Source organism: Mesoplodon densirostris, chromosome 2 (genome assembly GCF_025265405.1).
Source record: "Mesoplodon densirostris isolate mMesDen1 chromosome 2, mMesDen1 primary haplotype, whole genome shotgun sequence".
NCBI lineage: Eukaryota > Metazoa > Chordata > Mammalia > Artiodactyla > Ziphiidae > Mesoplodon > Mesoplodon densirostris.
The window spans coordinates 110,550,608-110,559,978 of record NC_082662.1 but is presented as its reverse complement, the minus strand read 5'-3'; the positions used below and the strand labels follow the sequence as shown (position 1 = coordinate 110,559,978).

At 43.5% G+C, this 9,371-nt stretch overlaps 1 protein-coding gene across 2 annotated transcripts in view; it reads left to right on the top strand.

Moving 5' to 3' along the window:
• The first annotated feature begins 4,045 nt into the window (after positions 1-4,045).
• The window catches only part of OTUD7B (OTU deubiquitinase 7B), a 56,553-nt gene continuing 51,227 nt past the window's right edge, over positions 4,046-9,371 (top strand). The window contains exon 1 of one of the 2 annotated variants that reach the window (XM_060090454.1): positions 4,046-4,325. The gene's annotated coding sequence lies outside the window, so the exon portion shown is untranslated. The remainder of the gene's footprint in view (positions 4,326-9,371) is intronic. The other variant, XM_060090453.1, reaches the window with a different exon arrangement.

Here is a 9,371-nt window from a genome sequence, read left to right as displayed (position 1 = left end):
GAGAGTCCGCCTGCCGATGCAGGGGATACGGGTTCGTGCCCCGATCTGGGAGGATCCCATGTGCCGCGGAGCGGCTGGGCCCGTGAGCCATGGCCGCTGGGCCTGCGCATCCGGAGCCTGTGCTCCACAACGGGAGAGGCCACAACAGTGAGAGGCCCGCATACCGCAAAAAGAAAAAAAAAAAAAATAAAAATAAAGTTCCCTTATGCCCCCTTTCTATTCAATCCCCACTTCCCCCCAGTATGCAACCATAGTTCTTTTTTTTTCTTTAATAAATTTATTTATTTATTTTTGGCTGCCTTGGGTCTTTGTTGCTGCATGCAGGCTTTCTCTAGTTGCGGTGAGCAGGGGCTACTCTCCGTTGCTGCGCGCGGGCTTCTCATTGCGGTGGCTTCTCTTGTTGTGGAGCATGGGCTCTAGGTGCACAGGCTTCAGTAGTTCTGGCACTCGGGCTCAGTAGTTGTGGCTCACAGGCTCTAGAGCGCAGACTCAGTAGTTGTGGTGCATGGGCTTAGTTACTCTGCAGCATGTGGGATCTTCCTGGACCAGGGCTCGAACCCATGTCCTCCTTCATTGGCAGGTGGATTCTTAACCACAGTGCCACCAGGGAAGTCCCTGCAACCACAGTTCTGATTTCTATCATCATGGTTACTTTTGCCTGTTCTTGAATTTCATATAAACGGCTTCTTTTTCTCAACAAATGATTTTAAGATTTATCCATGTTGTTGTGTTTAAAGGGAGTTCATTTTTTAAAAATTGTATTCCATTGTTTGATTAGTGTATTTGTCATTTCTCTGTTGGTAGACATCTGAGATGTTTCCAGTTTGGGTTTATTATGAATAATGTTGCTATGAACATTTACGTAAAAGCTTTTTGTGGACATCTGTTTTCATTTCTATTGGGTAAATACCTACAAGTGGACTTGCTGGGTCACAGAGTAGGAAAACGTTTCACTTTATAAGAACAGTGGATATTTTAAAAAAATATAGATTCATGGTCCTCAGTCCTAAGAATTCTGAGTTAGTCATCTGAGTTTCCTAGGCACATACGGTATGTAGTTTTTAAGACTCCACAGAACCACTGGTCTAAATTATAGTGGTGGTAGTGGAAAGGAAGTTATTTTGGTTTGATTTTCTTTTCTACCACAAAAGCATATAAATGCAAACAATTGCCGGGTGGCTTTTTTTGTTTGTTTTTTGTTTTCCTGGTTAGCTGCAAAATAGCTTTCTCTGAACATTTCCCTCTACTCTATCCATTAGCCCAGGTGTTGAAATAATCTCTCCTTTTAGTTTCTCTGCTGAAAGGCAAAGCTCTGTTTTTTCTGCTCTTGCTTAAAGTGAAGTGAAAACTCAGGGAACTCCTTGGAGTAGCCCTTAGAATTGCTAAAATGAGTAAACAGGCCTTTAGGGTGGAGGAGAACTTTGTACTGAATGGCAGATAAGGCTGTGTGGCCCTGTGTATACTGGTAGTGTTTTCTCTGCTGTTTTTACTTTCCTTCCTGTTTTTCTACCTGCCAGCAAAAAATAATCACCTGTGTTCTGACTTCCCACAATGACACTGGACAGCTGCTTCTGAGCATTTAGCATAGTGACAGCCTGAATGGCTGCACATCACTACAAAAGAGGTCCCCTACTTCTAGGCAGAGAACTTGACACATAGGAATAGGGAATCACTTAATGGATTAGGGGCTGGCTGAGCTGGGACCAGGACCCAGGTGGCCTGGCTCCCAGCCCGGCTGACCACACTGCTACCCATACAGCCTGGGCTGACCCAAAACAAGCAGCCCATTGAACAACTGCACAAACAACAATGAGTGATGGATGGTCACAGCAAGAAACAGGCACAAAGCAACTGCAACCCCATCACTTCCTGGCCCCTAAATTTCCAGGCAAGCCTATAAAGTGTGGTCACTTAAATGAGTTTGACCAGCAACTTGGCCCAGCTTTCAAATTTGGAAACTTTTTGTAGTCACTGCCAAAAGTAAAAGTCGGCCTTGTACCGAGGGGTGGAGAGGGCCTTTGAATGTCATACCTGGTCATAATAAGTCTGCGGTAGTGGAGTTAAGACTAGAAAGACATAGTTAACAGATGGGCATAACCTGGTCCTGGGAGGGCCTTGGTGAAACAAGACAGCTTTAGATTTTTGAGGCTCCTCATCTGTGGACCTTTCCTCCTACCTCAGATCTAGCTGGCAAGGGGTGGGTGTGATCCACGGAGTTCGGTGACCAAGTCTCATCCTACTCCTCCTCAAATTTGCCACTGAACAGTATCCAAAATTTGTAGTCCCCACATGCTTGTCCCCCAAATGCCTCTGCCTGCCAACCTGTATTGTTGGTCCTGGATGTGCCTCATGCTAGGTACTCTGACCTGCTTGACCTTGGTATAGCCCTAGGCCCTAAATCTTCAACTCTAAATCCAGGATACTCCCAAGAGATACAGCTGTCTAGGAAGTTTCTTGTTTCAGATGTCAATTTTCTAGTCTTGAGCTGGATAATTCTAAAGTGTCTATGCTCCCCTCTTTCCCTTTAGAAACTGAAGACTTCAGAAAGTAGTGAGGGGACAGAAAAGTTGACTGTAATATTTGTTTTTAAATAGGCCTAACGGGCACAACATTTTGAAAACGCAAACCAGTTGCCACAATGTTAGGAATCTGAATTAAAATTTAGCATTTCTTGGGCTTCCCTGGTGGTGCAGTGGTTAAGAATCCGTCTGCCAATGCAGGGGACAAGGGTTTGAGCCCTGGTCCGGGAAGATCCCACATGCCACGGAGCAACTCAGTCCGAGGGCCACAGCTACTGAGCCTGAGCGCTAGAGCCCACAAGCCACAACTATTGAAGCCCGCGTGCCTAGAGCCCGTGCTCTGCAACAACAGAAGCCACCGCAATGAGAAGCCCTCGCACCTCAACGAAGAGTAGCCCCTGCTCGCCGCAACTAGAGAAAGCCCCCATGCAGCAACGAAGACCCAACACAGCCAAAAATAAATAAATAAAATAAATAAACCTTAAAAATACTTAGCATTTCTTTGGTCAGATTATAGCAGGGGCTGGCTCCGCTTTGTGTTTGTCATAAAGAGGTATTTATTAAGTGGCTCTTCTTACTTGAAACTGTCCACGTTCATCTAATATTTATTCATTCAACAAATATGGAAGGTCTGCTAGTGCCAGGCAAGGCTTATGTTCCCATAGCCATAGGTCCTTGTAAATCACACAGCACATATGTGAGTTCTGCCTTATACAACACAGTTTTATGTGTTTTACTAAAGCGTAAGACCCTTGGTGCCTGGAATTATGTCTTATTCATTTTTGCGTCCCCAATATCAATGAGCACAGTGCCTCGCCCGTAGTAGGGACTCAATATTTGTGAATTGAACTATGCTACAGCATAGTTGTTGTACAAGGCTGTTAAAAGGTATTACCAAAAAAGCACTACATAACTTGTTTTGCTTGCGCTAACAGTCTAAGGCAGATATGTCAATAGGGTATCATCATTATGCAAATAAATAAATACTGAGTATTTACAGAGAAAAGTATTCGGTTGGCCAAAAAGTTCGTTCGGGTTTTCCCCTAACATCTTTCACCATGTTCACTGCAGGAGTGAAGGAGGGAGAGTGCTTAACTGGGTGAGATTGGTCTGGAAGAAGTGTTAATTTTCCTCCGGTCAGTCCAGAATGATCGTGTAGAGTAACTAGAATTTCAGTCTTCTCATTCTAAGTATTTTCATCCCTCTCACCTTTCTTCAACTACCCCGCCTCTTTCTGCTTCTTCCCAAAGGGCTGTGTCCAACTGACTACACCTCAAAGTCTCAAGAGTCCACCCAGTAGCCCTCCAGCTCCGGTTCAAGAACTCTCCAGAACAGGAGCTTTAGGTACACGGGCCAGGAAAACACGGGGTCACGCGCGGGGCAAGCGCCAAACTGGCCGTAGCTAGGGGAGTGGCGCTAAGGGCGGGGCTGCTACGGGGTGGGGCGGGGCGGGGTGGGGCGGGAGGAGGCCCGGGGACAGCTTGGGTGTCACCACCAACCCGCTCCGGCCGGAAACTGGCGCTTGTTTCCGGCCGGACGGCCGAAAACCACCGATCCTGAACCAGCAGCCGGAGTCGAGTGTGGAGCAGGCAAAAAGCCACTGGGGGAGGCCAGTCCAGATCAGTCTCCAGCTCCTGATCCTGTGCGGAACAACAGCCGCGGTCTCAGTCTCTGCCACCGCCTCCGCCTCCATCGTCGACGGGGGAGGGGCCGGCCGGACCCCGGGGTCACAGCAGAGGAATGAGGAGAGGCAGCCGGGCCCCGCGCTCCGCCCCGGCCTAGGGCCTTGCCCCGGGAGCCGCGAGGGTAACGGAGCCCCCGCCTTGTCACCCTCCCCCGTCTGCTCCCGCCCCTCCCGCCTCTTCAGACTCCTAAACTCTGACCCTCTGATCGCCACTGTTCCCCATCTCCTTTCTGATTATATTTCACCCTGAGCCATCTCCTCTCGGCACCCCCTCTTCGCCCTGACTGTTCCTTGCTTGGCCCCAACCTTTCCCCGGTTACTCCTCCCTTTCACCTGCGTCCCGCCTTCCCAGCCCCCCTTCCCCGTTCGTGGCCTCCCTTCCTCAGCTGTGCTGGGCAGTTTGGACGGTCCTCCCTTGTCAGCTAGACTTTCGGGGAGGGATGGTGGAGTTTTAAGGTGGCTAGGAGTGCAGGGTACTACCCTCATTGTAGGATAAAGTTCATTTTAAAGTCTCAATATAAAAAAAAGGAAACGAAAACAAGCTGTTCTCCCCTATCGATAGCCAAACTGAGGTGCGTCCAGTAATGGAGGAAGGGAGCGAAAAAGAAGTGTGTGTGTGTGTGTGTGTGTGTGTGTGTGAGAGAGAGAGAGAGAGAGAGAGAGAGAGAGAGAGAGAGAGAGAGAGAGAGATTGATACTAGGGCAGGCTTATGAACTTTAGAAAAAAGAAAAGTTGCCATGAGCCGATGGAAACTTTAGAAGCTGATGATGAGTAAGCCGGGGGCTGCGTGATCTCACTCCTCTTCTCATAATTACTAGGTTAACGGTGTGGCTCCGGTCGGGATGGAACGGGATTTGTTTACTGGGCCGGCGTATTTTTAGCTTGTCGGCTCACAAGGACCAGCGCTCTGAGTCTCTCTCTCCGCCTCTCTCTTCCCCTCCGTCTTTCCTTCTCTCTCTTCCTCTCTTTTTTTCTCACCTCTCCCCCCCCCCGCCCCCACGGTCTAGATAGTCTCTCTGGAGCCCAGGTGGCTTCTCTGGGCACAATACAGATATAAAAATTAAGTTCAAAGAAATTTTCTGTAAGAGATTCTCCCCAGCTCTTCAGGGAGTTTTCTTTTCATGAATGCAAAGGCAAAAATTAGTTGACTTTTAGTACATATATGTATAAAATACTTTCTAGAAAATCCGAAACGGGTAATTGTTCAGTCTTTGGCTTCTCATACTGTATATTTAGATCTTAGAGGACGCAGGATCCCTTTGTCTTTCAACCTATTTCTAAAGTGGGAAAGGACAAAGTAGAAGAGGTAGTGATAAGGTGGGTCCAAAAGGGTAGCTAGTCCTAAATCTTTAAAAAACATTTTCTATACTGTATAACTTTAAAAAACAGAAACTTTCTTTCCTAATAAATGAGATTGCATTCTTGATGGCATGGAGAAGACGGCAGGGGCTTATGCTGGGTGCCTAGAGAGAATCAGACTTGTAATTAAACATTTGCTGTGCATAATTTACAAATGAATACATTATGGGCAAACAATTATACTCTTTGTCCTCATTGTTTTTCCGAGCCTTTCTTTTAAAGGTTAGTAACCAACCTGCTGTGCTAGTCTATTGATATTTTGAAGGCTGGACAGAACTGTAAAATAAATGAAATTGATGTTGCTCATCTGGAAGCTGAATACCAGTCTGTTCTAATTTCCACTAGCTACCCAGCATGCCTCAGAGCACCTCCCTGAGTTAGTGGCCAGTTACTATGTACTTAGAGATTACAAATGAATACACATATTAGCTCATGCTAGGAATAATTGAAATGATAAATACGCTGAAAAGATTTTCCAAAACTGAAATAGATTATTTTTCGATTTTTTCCATTTCGGATTATCAGCACCTTTCTACCGATAATCATCCATTAACATGAATAATTTAGAGTTGAACAGATATCTACTTTGGACAGTACGCATTCAAGCAGGAAGGAAAGATGGAAGGAAGATAGTTTCCAAACTATTACTATTTTTGTTGTTGTTGTTGCCTGCTTTGACTTATCCCTTTCATTTAATGCCAAAGACTCCCTTGTGAAAAAAAAAAAAGTAAACCTTTGCCAAAGAAAGGGCTGTTTACCGACTTGTATAAGGCAGGCTGACCAGTAATGAATGTTAATTACTAGTTGGACTTTGTGTAGTTAGTTACCAACAACGTGGAAATTTTCCTGAAGCTTTATTTCGTTAATCTCTTTCTTTTGGGACTCCTATTGAAAATGATTTAATTTGAAGGGTAATATCTAATTTTTAAAAACCACACATGCTGTTCCAGAGTCTGTTGACTATCAGTATTGTTTTAATTTATGAGTTAGTTCATGCCAATATTAGTGATGATATCTGGCAAATTCAATTCATATCTGTATTTAGCAACTTCCCCTAGTTGAACTACACATGTTATTCCAGGGGTTAGGGGTGGGGATTGAAGGAGTGAATAAACTCTAGGAATAAGTGTAGGGCAGCCCAATAGCCCATCACTGTTTTCAGTTCTCAGAAGGCTTTGTTTGGAATTTTGAGATTCAATATATATGTAACCAAGTGAATTATGGTGGAATAACTCAGTATTAAAAATAAGTTTTCAGACTGTTACGGGGGCACTAAGTGCCACTTGTTGAAGTTTTAGAGCTCCTGAATGTCTCAAGCATGCTAAGTATGCTGGCAGAGGACTTTATAAGGGAGCAGACGTTCTCCTTATGCCAGACATTCATCCCATCAAGGGAAAAATCCTGAAACAATGCTTTGAAGTGTGACTTCAGCAGTATCTTTCCTGTGCAAACTTAGGAGCTGTGGAATGGCAGCCTGGAATCTTCTCAACAGCCCCTGATAAATCAGACAATTAAAATCTGTGTAACTAGAATGCAGATGCAGGACAGTTTCATCATGAATGCCTGAAATTAGTTGATTTTTTAATATGATAGAAGAAGGAAGTTGATTTTTTTTTAAAGTAATAAATGCTTGCTGCATAATGACTGAACACTCCTGTGGATAAGGCAGTTTCCAAGTGCCAGTGACAGGCTTTGGGGAGATATAAAAGATGTAAAAACAGGTGTTCTTGCCCTTGGGTCAAGGGTGATGTTGGAGAAGGCAGTATGTAAATGAGAAAGCAGACTATTATAAGCTTTAACATTTAAGAAAAAACATATAAACAAAACCAAGTTTAATGTGCTACAAATGAAGTATGTAGAGACTAGAAAATTCCAAGTAACAAATTATGAATGAAGTAAATTAGGGAAGATTTCTGAGTCAGTAAAATTTGAAATGGACTTGGGAGGCTATGGATTAGAGTCATAATGAGGCATGGGCTATGGAGTTAGATGATCTTGGTTCAACTTGTGGTTCTGCTTTTTACTAATGTGACCTTGGGCAATTTACTTCTCCATCCTTATCTATATAATAGGTGTGAGCATTCAAATAAATAAAATAGTTATTCTGTGTTAGGAGTAAAAGGAGATAAAAGGTCTTCTGGGCAGAAAGTATAGAATGTACAGTGTGCAAGGATGGTATGAATGACTAAGTTGTGTTTGTGGGGAGAATAAATGAGAATGACTGGAGACAATGTGGGTTGGTCAAGTCATGGGTAGAGCAGGCGAGAGGGTGGAGGGGACTCAGAGGCCAGACTCTGTTGGGTGTTGATGAAAGGGTCAATAGAGTCATTGTAGGTCCTTGAACAAAGGATGGATTTAATGAGAAGTATTGAGCCCTCTGATCCAAGAACTCAGGGACAAGGAGTCAGGCACCGGTAAATTGTGACTCTCCTACTTCTCCTCTGGACCATCCTGGCCTAAAGAGGTCAGCCAGGAGACATAAGATTCATTGGAGAAATTTTTGTATTTACACACCTTACTCACCATGTTGAGCTCTGCTTGTGACTGTCTGATGTTGTACCAACCTGTGGGGAAGTCTCAAGGCTATGGCTGGATTCTCTTCAAGAGCTTATGGTAAGGGCAGTGTCATGTTTCCAGTGCATTGAACTTTCAGTTATCTCTGCTATTGTAAGGAGCACTAGTTTAGGTAAGTCAGAACTTCAGAAAGCAATTTCTTGGTTTGAAAATGCATTATTTTAAAAACCAGACTTATTTTAGTGTTTTGGGGATCATACTGATGAAATGAATTGGCATTTCTAAGCCTGAATTACCTGATAGTGAGGAAAGTATACTGATGGTGAAGAAACGTCAGTCTTGAGTTAAAGATTTTGCCTCAGAAATTCATAAAATGAAACATCCATATGAGGGTAATTAAGACTGGGCTATACTGAGTATGTTAATGAAGACCAATTTCTTTTCAAAATCTGTGTGTGTCCAATGGGGCCGCAGGCTGTCTGCCTTATTCCTAAGAGCTATTGGTAGAAGATGCCTATGTTGCAGCCTGAATAAGTCTTTACTCACAATATCTGGAAGAGTCCTACTGGGTGATACTGCATTGTTGAAGATTAAGCTGGCTTTTTTGAAGGACTTGGGCTTTGTAGAGGCTCTTCAGATATTAGCTCCTTTGAAAATCTATTAGATTTTTCCTCCTGAAGTAAAGTTGTTTGAAAATGTGGCCAATTTAAGAAAAAAAAAAAAAGAAAAAGGAATGAGGAGAAGTCCACACTTAAGAAGTAAACAAAAAAACCACACAGCTGTTCTCCCATCCTTGTTCTTTCAGTTGACTTGCTTTCCTTCATCCTTGCCTACCCCCAGCCTTCTCATAATCATTACCAAACTATGTGCTTGTGATGTCATGGGCACAGGATTATTATTTACCACTTAAGTCAGGAGATTGAAGTATTTCTGAGCTAAAATTCAGAGGTGGAAAAATCAGGCATCTTAATTTATACAGTTTAGTTCAGGATTATTTTTAACTGTGTTTTTTAGGATTATCTCTTATGCCTTATACTATAAGAAATAGTTTTTGATAGGAGAGACTACTAAGCTGTTATTTTTAGTGACCTGCTGTGAATTTAGTTCTACTAAGTGGTATGGAGGATTAGGAAAAATGACAGTTTTCTGCCCTTGAAGAATTTACAGCCTAGTTGGGAGTAAGGGGAATAGGAAGGAATGAATACCTGTTGAGCCTCTTTATGTCAGAGAAAATTTTAAAATGTGAAAGTGTATTATCATTTGCATAATACAGACCTCATACCATAGGTGTTTTG